A 15,397-nucleotide genomic window follows, 5' to 3' on the forward strand; every position below is an offset into this window, starting at 1 on the left:
GTTCACCAGTGATGACATGGGCCAGTGCTCTTCTGCAGGTGAGCGGCTTTTCTGGGTGCAGGTGAGTCAATAACTTCAGGGAGAAGTGGAAACAAAACTTACAAGACAGCAGTTTGCTATGGGAAATCATGAGCAAATAGAAATTGAAATAACATTCCTCTAAAGATGTTTAAATTAACATTTCGTGGGCAACAACAGGAGCTACAAAACCGGTTTTAAATCCCCAGGCTGTTTTGCAGCATTAAATGCAGAGTGAGGCTGGGTCAGTTGTTATCTGTTCCAAGAGATGCTCTGTGTGGGCTTTCTCTGTTTGGAGAAACAATGGAGAAATTAGGCTAGGTGACTTTCTTGCCATCATCTACATAAAACGTGATGGAAACAATCAAATTTAGTCATTTTGCTGTGCGTCTCTTGTTTTCTTCCAAACATATCAGAAAACGTAAATTAATCCTTACAGCAAGTACTCAAGCCAGCAGGCTCTGCTGCCCTCTGAACAGATATTGTGGGGTTTGGGGAGATAATGGATTTATTACAGCACTTGCCCAGTTTAATTTAGTAAATCAGGGCTAGACACATGAGCAATGGATCCCAGTCTCCCTTCCTCAGCACAAGACCTGAGCTTTTGCACTGCATGCTGACCTAGCCCTCCTTTTCCAGGGATCAAGCCGTTAACTCTGAAGCACCATATTCAACAAGAGGAAGTCATCTGGCCAGAGCTAGGAGGCTCATTTTTTTTAGAATCATGGAATGCTTTGGCTTGGAAGGGACCTTAGCGATCATCCAGTTCCAACACCCTGCCATGGGCAGGGACACCCCACTAAATCAGGTTGCTCAAAGCCCCATCCATCATGGCCTTGAACACCTCCAGGGGTGGTGCAGCCACAAGTTTTCTGGGCAACCTGTTCTTGCACCTTAGCAAGAGGTGGTCTCAGCTCCAAAACTGCTTTACGGGAAGACCTTTTTAAATTAAATTTCTTTATTTTAAAATACAATCTTAGAAATGTCAGGAGACTACCAGCATGTCACACCCCGGATCCACAAGCTCCACACTTGTGCCTGGGCTTCTTTCAACCTGCACAGTCCAAAGATGGGGGTTGGTTTATCTGTGCGGTGATCCCGAGGCCAACAAGATCAGTCTCAGGGTGAAAATCAGGAGCAAAATTTATTCTGTCTTCAATCAAAATAAACAGAGCAAAAGACTCGGGTGCACAGCCGAGATATGGGGGTGCAACTTCCCAAAGTTACGGGAAACAGATCCCAACCTCTTCAGATCACAATCTGATCCCTGAACATAGCCAAGGTCACTCGGGTCTGCTCCGACACACACACTGATACCAGATCAGGAATACAGTAAGGTAGTGGGAGAGAGAGAGAGAGAGAGAGAAACAGAGATAAGGGGAAAAAGAAGGAATCCCCACATCGATGGACAGCAGGAGTTCTCAGGAACACATGGTTGCTGCAGCAGCTTCTTCCAGGCTGCGTGGTCCAGGCTGGTCCCATTGATGTGACGGGCGAGAGCGCACCGCGTGGCTCCTTGCGAGGTCTTTTTTAAGGCCAGTCCCTGCACCACCAGCACGTGCGGGAGTTGTTGTTGCCACGTGTGTGCAGAAGCTCAGTCAGGCAGGTGTGAGGAGCTGTATCTCCTTCCTCCATAGCAGCCGGCTCAGGACCGTGAGCTCGGCCAGGCGAGGGGTGTGTTGCTCAATCCCACAACTCCCCTCCTCTGAAACTTGCCCCACAGACCAGTCCCTCAAGCGATATCCTACAATCAGTCTTTGGGGAACACCTGCTGCTGTACCACCTCGCTGTTCATTGCCGGCACCACAAAATAAGGTCACAAATGGCCAGATGAAATTCAGACGGAATGTTTAAAGCAAAGGAAGAAGCAAAGTCTGGCTTTATACAGCACAATCAGTCCAGGACACCACGAATCTTGAGGGTCTGAGGGAGAAGAAAAAAAAATCACCCCCACCCCAGTTTTGGAAGGTAGAAGAACAGCGTGTATATACCAACCTACAAGTTCCCAGCCCACCCTAAGGATTTCAGGATGATGCTATCATGGTGCTCACAGCACATCTGTCAGTGGAAGTAACACTGCCTCAAAACAAGGAGATACGGGGCAGATCTCAGTCCTTTTCATAGCATCCCCTTAAAGATTAGCCATGCCAGGACATTATTTTTTTAATTAACATCATTACCATTCACCATAAAATTATCCTAACTCATAAAAATGACTGCACTATAATGCTATATCCAGCAGGGGAAATATATTCTTTCATTTAGGACAGGTTTGAAATTGCTTTTGGAAATTCAAGCAATTTCACTGAAACCCTGTTTGGTTTTTATATTCAGGAACAGAAACCTTACCCAGTACATACCTCCAAGGGAAAACATTACTGTTATCCAAAACGGCATTAAGATTTAATACAAACAACGCAGTAATTCAGCCTTTTAAAATTCAATAATGGTTCCTCTGATTTGACACATCGAGAAGCTGATTGCAGAACCACCATTAGTTTCAATGATTTGGCTGCAAGCTTCCTGACAAATTCAAAATTAAATCCAAATCACACAACATCATTTATTATGATGTAAGCTGGTACACAGTAAATTAAAATCAAAGCTAACAGATGTTTCAACAGTTCTGTTTACTTAAAAGTTACACAACTAAAGCACGCCATTTTTAGGGTTTTTTTTAATTTAAACCTATGCTCAGGCTACCGAATCTAAGCACATTTAATATTTAATGCAAACAGTATGATCCCTAAGAGAATTTAAAGCTGCTTGTGAAGCCAGAACCACTGTTGACATTAGACAGAAGGAATAAGTGTTTGCAGAATTCACGCCAGAAGTAATGACAGTAAATACGGAGACGATGCATCTCCTCAAGCTCCAACAGAGTTAAGCTTGTGAGAGACAAGCCAGGATTTCTGTATCAGATCCATGTATCAGAAGCCAGAAGAACAGCAATGATCAAGGCCTGTAGTACGCAGCTTTTTGTTGAACGTGGGGACATTAGCAGCAAATTTGCCAATTCTGGAAGATAGCTTCGCCTCCCTCGTTTAAAGATAAGGGTCTAATTCAATAAATCCAGAAGGGCTCAAACACTCAGATCCTCAGATGCTGCCAAATTGACTCTGCCATGGTCATTGATTTCCTCTCCCACACACGCACAGTCTCCTCAGAGCCTGCAGCAGAGCTGCCAAAATATTGCTCAGCATCCCTGTGCTGCCTCTGACTCTTCTGTCCTGGGAGACAGAGAAGTTGTATGGCCCAACGGCACCCGTGTACATACATGGGTAGAAATATCCTGGCAGCAATGTCCAGGCATATCCATGATTGATACTTTATATATTTTTCTGTGCTGCAAATATTGCTTTACCTTTTAAGGCAGTTGTTTCTAATGTAATCAGAACCAGATAATGGGGAAAAAATTGGTTTTATTTGTTATTTTCTATTTGCTCTGCAGGGACATTAGAGTTCCCAACTGAGACTGGGTCCCTGCTGTGCTGAACACTGCAATAACCACATCAAAAGAGAGAATCCTTACCACCAGAGGCTCAATATAAACAGGAGAGACACAGAGCTAATGGGAAAAGGGCAGCGGCATAGCCACAACCAATGAGCACATCACCATCACCTGCCCTGCTCCAGTAATCACTGAGCTACCAGCAATAACAGACACCAAAACCACCAAAGTTTAGCATCTTCACACCTTCTTTACCGCACACAATCACCTGCATGTAGTGAATTGGGCTCAGGGACGGTAATAGATGCTGTTCACAAACGGTGAAGCAGTGGTGTCTCCTGAGCATGTTTAAGGTTTTCAGCATCAGAGCAGGGAGGTTCTCAAATATCCTCCCCGAAAAAATAGTATCTGTGGCCCAAACCCACAGCTAGATTCAGCAGGGTCTCGGGACCTCCATGGATTAAGTGCTACATGGATTAAGCTGAAACTAGACCTGGTGAGGTATGTGACCCCTTGCAATCCTGTATTCTCCAAAAAAATCAAGTTGTGAGCAAGTGACATTGCAGTGGCGTGTCACAGAATAAATACTTTATAGATGGCCCAAGGTTCATGATCCTGGCAGTGACTTATCAGTATTGTCTGTCTTGATGTCACTTCACCATCCCCAAGGCCTGATCCAGCGATTGTTTATACAATAGAGCAGCACTTGCCTCACCAGTGGGCTTGTCCCCACCGTGGTCACCGCCACAGAATCACAGAATGGTTTGGGTTGGAAAGGACCAAAAGGTCATCCAGTCCTATCCCCACTGCAATGAGCACAGAGATCTTCAACTGTTATAGGTCACGTTGCTCAGAGCCCCATCCAACCGGAATGTTTCCTGACAGTCAGGCACTCAGATGAAAGATCACCGGCCCCAGCTCACCTGCTGTCAGACTAAGCCTTGCAGATGAATACTCTGGTGCAAAGGCAGGTCCTTCACATCAGTAGCTCTGCCGCCAAGCTCTATGTCCTGCTCTTCCTGCCCCCCTAGATGTTGCTGTTGCCCCGTGACACACAAATCTGTACACCTGGGAGGGTTGCCCAGACAGGACTCACCTGAACTCAACATGTGCTATAGGTGTGCACGTCCCAGCAACTCACCCCGCACCTCTGCCAGGGTCGGTGGATGACTGTTAAGTTGAGACGTCTCCATACGCAGTGATGATTCCCACCCAAGAAAATCCAAGGTTGGCCCTGGCTTCTCCAAATCCAGGAAACATAGAATCACAGAAATGTTTGGATCATAAAGGACATTGAACATCATCTGATTCCACCCCTTCTGCCACTGGATCAGGTTGCTCAAAGGCTTATCCAGCCTGGCCTTGAACACCTCCAGCAACAGGACATCCATGACGACTTTGAGCAACCGGTGCCAGTGCCTTGCACCCTTACAGGAAAACATTGCTTCTTAAGACATCATCTCATCTTCCCTCTTTCAGATTAAAGCCATTCCCCCTCATCCTCCTGCCCCTGCACTCCCTAATCAAGAGCCCCTCCCCAGCTTTCCTGGAGTCCCTTTCAGTGCTGGAAGCTGCTCTGAGGTCTCCATGGACTCTTCTCTTCTCTTCTCTTCTCTTCTCTTCTCTTCTCTTCTCTTCTCTTCTCTTCTCTTCTCTTCTCTTCTCTTCTCTTCTCTTCTCTTCTCTTCTCTTCTCTTCTCTTCTCTTCTCTTCTCTTCTCTTCTCTTCTCCAAGCTGAACAACCCCAACTCTCTCAGCCCAGCCTCATAGCAGAGGTGCTCCAGCCCCTAGATCATCTTTGTGGCCTCCTCTGGACTCCCTCTAATGGATCCATGTCCTTCTCGTGCTGAGAACTCCAGAACTGAACTCAGGACTTCAGGTGGGTTTCACGAGAACAGAGTAGAGGGGCAGAATCCCCTCCCTCTCCCTGCTGGTCACACTTCTTTGGATGCAGCCCAGGAAATATTTGGCTTTCTGGGCTGCAAATGCATGTTGCCAGCTCCTGTCCAGCTTTTCATCCACCAGGAGATATAGAAGTGCTAATGAAGAAATTGTCATAGTGTGATCACTGACTGAAGATATTGCTTTCTGTCCATCACAGAACTTCACACTCTTCTCCAGTCTACAAGAAGCCTATACAGATTGGATCCATTCTTCCTTTTTCTTGTGGACAGGCTAATATCCTTTCACAGATTTGAGGCAGGGAGCTTGCAGCAACGGCTCTAATCACAGCCAGACACAGCCATCAAACATATCCTATGAAGAAAATAAAAAGTCCTACAAATATTTCACACACATCTCATAGCACCTGCTGGAGGACCTGGAGTCAAACAGCTACTTTAATCTCTACATCCAAGAAAATATAATTAACAGCTCTTTGCAGACAGGGCCTCAAAAACGAAAGGTCAAATATCTTGCCAAAAGTCTGGGGTAAAGATGAAGTGCTTTTTCAGTGCATGACATACTCTCAGCTGTTAAAAGCAATCATTTCTCTGCACAGCACCTTGGAAGTGAAGCACACCGAGCATTCGGCGTCTTTTCTTTCAGCTTTGTGCGTTGGCACAATGCATCAGCCACTGATAGACCACTGCTGAAAGGCTTGTGCATTAACTCTGCTCTAGGAGAGATCAGAGAGGACGGAGAGCTGACAACAGCTGAAGAGCTGCTCAGTTTTTATTTCTTTTTAAAACTTAAAAAGAAAATCAAAGCTTTGTTTTTGCAGTCCTATACGAACACATGTATTCTCTTCATCTTTCCACCCTTTCAAGCGCTCGTCATCCACAGAAAGTTTATGGCACAGGTAAGGGCTGAATTTTCAAGACCTGTTTTGAGGATGGAACCAAGGAATGCATTTTGCCAGTGCTTCTGCAGACTGGAAATACTATCATTCCCACAAATCCCATCCAAACTATAGCACAGGATTTGAAGTGGTATTTGTGAGTCTGCTCATGGGCTGAATAGGTTTATTTATTTATCTCTTTTTATTCACATCAAAACTATGAGTCACCCTGGTAGCATTTTCTACCTCTCACAATGCCATTTTCATCCTCCTCCCAAAGATCCTATCTTGAAGACCTGAGGCTTTTCAGCACACAAGCTACTCTAGAAAGGCACTAAAAGGAAGTCATCTTTTAGCAAAAGTTTCTTCACTTGGGTATCTTTTTGCCTGAGTTTTTGCATCAGCAGTAAAATTATCACCAAATTTATTTATTTTTTTTTTGTTAAACAAATTAGTTTAGAAGATTTCTGCCAAAGAGGATTAGAGACATTATTACAAGCTGCCAAGAAACAAGAGTGCAAGTATACATGTGTGTGTGTCTGAGAACGGATAAAAGTAAAAAAAAATACAGCTGATCTTGCCCAGATAACATATAAATACAAAACTTCTTGTTAAGCCTGCATAAAAATAGAAAAGCTCTCAGAGTTACAGGAATCCAGACCTAACCCAAGAAATATTAATATCCCTTATCTGTCTGTGCCGTGGATTTACTCTCAGGCTGCCGGAGCTGATCCAGTTACTTCCTGCAGGACTTGCTGCTTGCTATACCTTATCTGAATACAGCTGTAAGGAGCTGTGAGCATGCAAATAAGCTTCCCAAAATGCACTACACTGATTCTCTCTGCAGTCATCCTCTGTAATATTTGTGCATTAGTAACTCCATCACAGCTGCACGAGTGGTCTCCATCCCGTGATTGTGAACGGGATGCAAGCTCTCGGCTCCGTTAGGAGGCAAAACAACCAGCCTGCCCTGAACTTCACTTCTTACCCTGATTGATTTCCTGCCCTCACTGAAATCAAACTGTTCTCAACCATTAAAAATCTAATGGGCTATCCGGAGATAAAGCTCTGCTTCAAGACAAAACATGCTTGGCTACCTCCTGCCAGCAGAACGACTAATGAAGTGTATTACAGCAAAGCTGAACAGCAATCCAAGTTTAACATCCACTGGCACTGAGGCTCCTGCCTCTCATGGTAAACACCTGGATTTTAGTCTGTAGATTCCAGGTCCTACTGCTCATACAGCATGGGGACTGGCTAAGTTCGATGGCAATATTTATACCTGCAGTTAATTATTTTTTTTAAAGAAAAAGAAAGTTTCTGATACTGGAGAATTTATCACAGTAACAGTAATGGCTCATCATCTCCCCTGGAGAATCTCTCCTATGTCTGACCTTAGCTTCCAACATCATCTTTTGTATTGATTCCTGCTGGACGGAAGAAAGACTGACTTTGGGTGACGAGAAAGGCACTGGCACACAGAGACCAAGCTCTGATAAACCAAAGTGCTCAACTTTCCAGTTTTCAAGCATATTTCCAAGCTTTTTCACTATTCTTATTTGAAGTCTCTAACATTTTTCATGCTTGAAAATGAGATTATAGTTTTGTTAAAGCCATACAGACGGGTACTCCCACGCAGGGACCCCTTTTTCCACAGGAACACTTCCCACCACAGTAGGAGTTCATGGTAAATCTACTTTCATACCTGTGGACTTGTTCCATTTTACTGCATGTACTGAAGATTAGCAGAGAGATTAAAATGTAAAATGTAGATTAAGATCCAAAAGTACCTGAGTCTAACACATAACCCAACCGACTGAGCCTCCTGAGAAGGTTTTGCACCAATCCTGGCATAACTTACATGCAGAAGTACCTCAGCAGAAATCCCCACTGCTCTTAGTTTTACCACCAACTACAAAAGCTAAAAAACTAATGTAATTTATTTCTGCTAGTAGCATTGAAATTAGATTCCTGCAAACGGTGTTTTAAGCTAAACCGCCAATACTGACCTAGAAGATCAAAAATAAGTCTTGCATTACTAAACAGCTAAACTCCAGAAACAAGAGGAGTATGACAGCTACTTCACAGAATCACAGAATCACCAGGTTGGAAAGGACCCACTGGATCATCGAGTCCAACCATTCCTAACACTCCCTAAACCATGTCCCTCAGCACTTCATCCACCCTTTCCTTAAACACCTCCAGGGAAGGCGACTCGACCATCTCCCTGGGCAGCCTCTGCCAGTGCCCAATGACTCTTCTGTGAAGAATTTTTTTCTGATATCCAACCTGAACCTCCCCTGACGGAGCTTCAGGCCATTCCCCCTTGTCCTGTCCCCTGTCACTTGGGAGAAGAGCCCAGCTCCCTCCTCTCCACAACCTCCTTTCAGGCAGTTGTAGAGAGTAATAAGGTTTCCCCTCAGCCTCCTCTTCTCCAGGCTAAACAACCCCAGCTCTCTCAGCCGCTCCTCATAAGACTTGTTCTCCAGCCCCTCAGCAGCTTTGTTGCTCTTCTCTGGACACACTCCAGAGCCTCAACATCCTTCTTGTGGTGAGGGGTCCAGAAGTGAACACAGGACTCAAGGTGTGGTCTCACCAGGGCCGAGTACAGAGGGAGAATAACCTCCCTGGACCTGCTGGTGACCCCATTTCTGATACAAGCCAAGATGCCATTGGCCTTCTTGGCCTCCTGGGCACACTGCTGGCTCATGTTCAGTCGGCTGTTAACCATTACCCTCAGGTCCTTCTCCTCTGTACAGCTCTCCAGCCACTCTTCCCCCAGTCTGTAGCGCTGCATAGGGTTGTTGTGCCCCAAGCGCAGGACCCGGCATTTGGCCTTGTTAAACCTCATCCCATTGGTCTCGGCCCAGCGGTGCAGCCTGTTCAGATCCCTACTTGTATTTGTTGTCTGCTGACAGAAAAGGACAGCGTGGCAGGAGCTACGAGAGCTTGTATACGTGCATGTGTGTATATATGTTTATGTATGTATATATGTATATGTATACATATATAGATGTATGTATATACACACACAGAGACATACATGGAGTATACAAGGACCAAGAGCACCTGAAGCATGTACACAAACAGAAAGGAGAGAGAAAAGTAACCCAGTCCAGACAGAACTGTCTTTGCACACAAAAAGTCAGGCACTCAAGAGCAAGGCAGATGTACAGTATCAAACAGGTGAAACTGGTACAGAAAAAAAACCCCAGAGAAATGAGAGATGAAGAGGGAAATTGTATTACTACATATCCTCGGTCTGAGAGTCATAAGTAAGTCATAATCCATGCTGAGATTGGCTTTGCCAAGTAATTGAACTGAAAAGCCAACTGAAAGCAATCTAATCCTCAGCATTTTCAAGGGGGCAAAAGCTCAGTTCAGAAAGCACTTTTGCGGCTGATCAACTCTAAGCATGTATTGAGGCCTGCTAGGTAAAATCCTGGCCTTAGAGGTGAGCTTTTACTCAACGAGAACGACATAGGATTTTGCCTGTTGGACTTTGTGAGCACTTGGAACCTTCCCTGAATCCAGGCTGGAACTTCAGCTCTTTGCAGAAAAAGCATATGTGGAACGTCTTTCTATTCCCTTCACAAAGAAAGTACACAAGGCCAAAATTTCCAGATGTGGTTGTCCTAAGCTGAGGTATGTTTTGCAATGTTTTCACATAGAGTGGGCAACTGCAGCTCCCACCCTTTCAGACCCATCCTGCCGTAAGCCAGCATCGTGCAGCCAGGTGTGGTTCCCAGCTACAGCGTCTCAGGGGTGACTTGACTTGAGACTTAATTTCATCAACACATCAAAATAATTTTCTGCTTCGCTGCAAATTTGTCTCGTTGGAGCTAGAACACGCCAAACTAAACAGCCCATTAAATGTTACGGTGGATGAAGTTCACTGCTGCCTCCTTCGTAGTGAGCATGATGCTCTTTGCAATACTTCATCGTGTTGCATACAGAGTCACTTGATGCATTCAGCTGTTCAACCAGAAGATAAACAATTTCTTTCCCTTTCAGTAAATTGTTCAAGTCAGAAGGTTTTCTGGAAAAATTCCCTGAGACATAGCTGACGTTTTCTTTAGACAAAGGCCACCAGTGCCTGCTGGCTAGAAGAGCAGCCTATGCACTCCTGAACGGCTCTGGGCAGAGCTAAGGATATACCCCACCCCCATTATCCCTTACCACAACATGGAATAGTCCCCAGGACACTCAAAACACGTAAAAAAAATCCCTGCCTTGGAAATTACAAGTAAAATATACAATTTTATAGGATGACATGTGATCTTATATGGTAGGATTAGAGGTAACAGTCCTAAGCTGAAAGGGGAAATTTACTCAGATCTTAGGAAAAATTTTTTCCTGTGAGAGTGATGAGGCCCTGGCCCAGATTGCCCAGAGCAGTGGTGGCTGCTCCATCCCTGCAGGTGTCCAAGGCCAGGTTGGATGGGGCTTTGATCCACCTGATCCAGTGGGAGGTGTCCCTGCCCATGGCAGGAGGTGGAACTGGATGATATTTAAGGTCCATTCCAGCCCAAACCATTCTATGATTTTATGGATTCTTATCAAAAAAAACCCCATACTTGCATTATTCAGCTTGCATTATGCAGCACACCTAACCAAGGACTATCATCAAAGTACAACTTTAGATAACCTAGACTACGGCAACCCACCTTTAGGATGGTTAGCGATTAGGACCATGCAACGCTGTGCCTCCTCCACTCTCTGCTTGGGTTTCAGGCCAGAAGAATGCTTGAATTTTTCTTAAAATAAAGCCTCAAACTCCAGTAGCCAAATTAGGGATATCAGTGGTGACATTAGAGCTGTTCGAAGAACAGGCCATTGCTCTCAAATTCAACAGTAGGTTGTATCCAACACATAAAAGAACATGCTTCTGTTTGAAAAACACAGATCATCTCACAAGAAGCCACAGAGCACAATAATTTAAATATACAGTTAATAAAGCATTTGTGAAAGTATAACTCTTCTTGGTCTTTTTATATATAGCACATCATTTTACGTGCAAATAAAGAGAAATAAAGAATGGAAAGCACACCAGGCTCTTCACCCTTTACCATCACGATTTTCAACACAGTTCAACCCTCACTGCCAGCAACAGATCATAGAATGGTTTGTGTTGGAATGAACCTTTAAAGATCATCAAGTCCAGCTCCTCCTAGATTTTCAAGGCTGTATCAATCTGCATTACTCCGTTTAACATATTAAACAATAAACCTCTTGCTTCATACTGCACGACTTTAGCCTATGCAGCCCTCCAATCACGTAGGTCTGGGGACGCTTGATATAATCACAAGCTATTAAAACACTTTAGCTCAATTTAAACTTAATGATCAAATCAAGTTTTTAGCTCCCTACTATCAGCTTCTGTAAAATTGGCTCCACTGAGGATCAGGTTGCGGCAGGGGAGTGAACAGGGCACTCTACTGCTCTTTACCCCAACTTATGCTTGCAGACATCTTCCACCTGTGCTAAAGAGCAATACTTAATGTCATCTGTCTTCTTCTGTACAGGACAATGTGGTAAGACTTAAAACAAATGGAGACTGTTTAGTTTTTCAACTGACTGCAAAATATTGGCATCAGGCTCAAGATAACAGAAGCTGTTATGACATTCCTTTACCTGTCTACACCCTAAGACTTTATATCTGCATATTTTTAAGTATTTTCTCCTTACGGAGATAAAAGATTCCTAGAATATTTTTGTTGATGCTACAATCATAGCAGAAAAAAAATTTCTATTACAACTTTTGGATATACTTCAAATCGACATTTGTGGGTCTGTATGGATCTGGAGTTTGGGTTATAGAAGACAGAAGGGTGAAAATCATTACCCAACCAGCACACCTACCAGCAGACCAGGGCTCCTTCACCCACCACATGGTGACTGCTCTTACTCCAGTGGCGATCAATCGGTTCTCCAGCTGCTGTTTGCAGATTGTTGAATGCAGCCACCTGGGAGAGAATACTTTCTTCCCCAGCTCCCAGGTGTCCTCAGCCGAGGCAGACAGGAGGGGAATCAGAGTCTTTACGTGCCAAAGGCAGTTGGCTGAGAGCCTTGTCAGAGCTAAAGAGGGCTTTAAAAAAATATGAAGCCAGCAAAGACCTATCAACCTTTGAGAGATGGTGGTGAGATGATAATATGAAGGAGGGGGCATGGAAAAAAGAGATATAACTGATAGCTCATTAAAAAGATATTATCTTACTGCAGGCTTCACCCATAATTTAATTTCTCTGATTTAACTCACTTTGACTTTGCATTCTACACAGTAGATTCTTTTTATCTTTCATACAAAGGAGGGAAAAAACCTCCAGTTTCTGCCTCTTAATGTCAATACAAAGAATAATAAAATCCCCTTCTGTAGGCATAGACCATTTTGCTTAATGGAATAAGAGACTGAGAAAGTTGGGATTGTTTAGTGAGTAGAAGAGAGGGCTCCGGGGAGACCTTAGAGCAGCTTCCAACACTGAAAGGGGCTCCAGGAAACCTGGAGAGGGGCGCTTGATCAGGGAGCGCAGGGACAGGATGAGGGGGAATGGGATTTAAGCTGAAAGAGGAGAGATTGAGGTGAGATCTTAGGAAGGAATATTTTACTGCTATGGCAGTGAGGCCCTGGCACAGAGAAGCTACGGCTGCCCCGTCATCCCTGGAGGTGTCCAAGGCCAGGTTGGATGAGGCTCTGAGCAACCTGATCCAGTGGGAAGTGTCCCTGCCCATGGCAGGGGGTGGAACTGTCTGATCTTTAAGGTTCCTTCCAACCCAAACCATTCTATGTTTCTACCCCATATAACTAAGAATATCTTCAGTCCTGAAGTTAAAGTATTTTTTTTCCATTTGATTATTCAGACTTGAGCATAGATTTCCTTCATCTTTCTCAGGCATTTTCTATTTGGGCACAGGAACAAAGGATGAACGGGGAGAGCTGTGTGTTTCGGCCAGCTTGATGTGCACTTGACCAAAGACTAGGCCACTACTGCTTTTCAATAGAAACAAAATTAGATCAGTGCAAATTCTTAGGAAAATCTGAACCAGACACCACGCATTGAAGACACGATCCACAGTTTTTCCTCAGATCACAAGTCACTAAACGCACTTTCTTTTGGAAAAGGAAAAGTTCTGACTGCAATTAAAATATTACATAAAGAATTACAGCACTAATTTCATGAAGACTTGGCTGTCGCTGCTGGCCAAGTGATGTCTCACAAAGACGCTTTGGAAGAGCAACCGTTAAGACTTAATATTGAACTTCAATGACATTAAACATATCAACCCTGTCACAGGAACCATGGAGGGCGTTGGGGGAGTTTCTGATCAAGCACTAGCTGCGCTGGAAATGCCAGCCTGTGATGCAGCATGGATCAGCGGGTCCCAGCCAGGCACGCTCACCCTACAGTAGACCATAACTCAGAGAGAAAATATGGATATTAGACCTTGTTTCTTGTTACATACCTTGATGGCAAGGCACGTTTCCACAAATAATTGTTTGGGAACATGGTCCAGTTTTTTTGAGCTTGTGTATACGTAAGTACATTCTGAAGTAATCTTTGCTTTATTGCCTTTTGTAAACTCAAGAAGACAAACCTTGAAACAAATAATGGAGCCAGTTAGTGAAATCAACTGCTTCAAAGAGCTAAGCGACCAAAGTTTTGGAATTTTTTTGAGTCAGAAATTCAGAGCCTACTGTTTCAGATATAAAACATATGTTAAGGGAGACATTCAAAAAGTCAACCTTTGTTAGACTTGGGAGGTTAATAAAGAATAAGATATATTACAACATGTTTTTTTCTAAAGAGAGAGGGTGCATGACTAATCTGAATCCTCTCTCTAATTATTGACTCTTTTTTAAGAAATGAAAATGTGGTAGCTCTCTTGTATTTGCAAGTTAGTTTGTTACACAAGAAGTTGTGAAGTGGAAAATAATTTAATTCGGCTACAGAAGATGTGGACCTATTCAAGCATCACCGGGCAGTGAAGAAGAGACAAGGTGTTTTGCTGAAAGGAGAATAAATGAGCCAGGGTTTATTAAATGGAAACCCAGGGAGTGGGTGGGTGTGAATGAAAGGCAGGGACTTTACTAAAAAAACAAATAATTACAGTAATAATCAATATGAAGCAATAAGTCTTTTCATTCCTTTGGAAGACAGTCTGCTCCAAGCATATGGAGAAGCTCCAAATACATGGGACCAATTCCAGCCTCCCCACCTCATCCTTCTCACCTTGGGCTTCCCATTTGGCAGCTGACCACTGGGCTGCGTTGGGTTCTTCTGCTTTTCTGGGTGCTTAAAATTTCAGTTCACTGAACGCGATAATGACAAGGAAAATGCTGCTCGAGTTCTGCATTAATACCCTTATTGAATAATAAAATTTATGCTTCAGAAACTTTTTGATTTTTAAATGTGATTCACTTTGAGTCCCTTTGATCTGCCAACAGTTAAAGCTCTTAGATACACACACATCACCAGAGAAAACTCCCCAAAAAGAAAGAAAAAAGGTGCAGACTACCCTTGCTCAAACCAGAGAGCTGGGTAAGAGTGGGAAGAAGATGCTGGTTCATAACATGAGCGGCAAAGCCACCGCAATTTCGAGCTGTCGAATTCAGCAAAGAGCCGAGAAACTGTGCTGCACCACCCTCATTTACACAGAGCACAGCACAGCTACCTGGCTTAGGGACAATGCTTTAGATATTTTGTCATTAAAGCTGGGTTTCCTTCATGGTTTTGAGTTAATGGCCACGGCAAGCCAAGTTCTTTGCTGTCACAGCCAGGATGGCTGGCACAGCATCTCACTGATCACAGAATCACAGAATCCCCAGGTTGGAAAGGACCCACTGGATCATTGAGTCCAACCATTCCTAACACTCCCTAAACCATGTCTCTCAGCACTTCATCCACCCGTTCCTTAAACACCTCCAGGGAAGGCGACTCGACCACCTCCCTGGGCAGCCTCTGCCAGTGCCCGATGACTCTTACTATGAAGAATTTTTTTCTGATATCCAACCTGAACCTCCCCTGGCAGAGCTTCAGGCCATTCCCCCTTGTCCTGTCCCCTGTCACTTGGGAGAAAAGCCCAGCTCCCTCCTCTCCACAACCTCCTTTTAGGTAGTTGTAGAGAGTAATAAGGTCTCCCCTCAGCCTCCT

The sequence above is a fragment of the Cuculus canorus genome, chromosome Z (assembly GCF_017976375.1).
Source record: "Cuculus canorus isolate bCucCan1 chromosome Z, bCucCan1.pri, whole genome shotgun sequence".
NCBI lineage: Eukaryota > Metazoa > Chordata > Aves > Cuculiformes > Cuculidae > Cuculus > Cuculus canorus.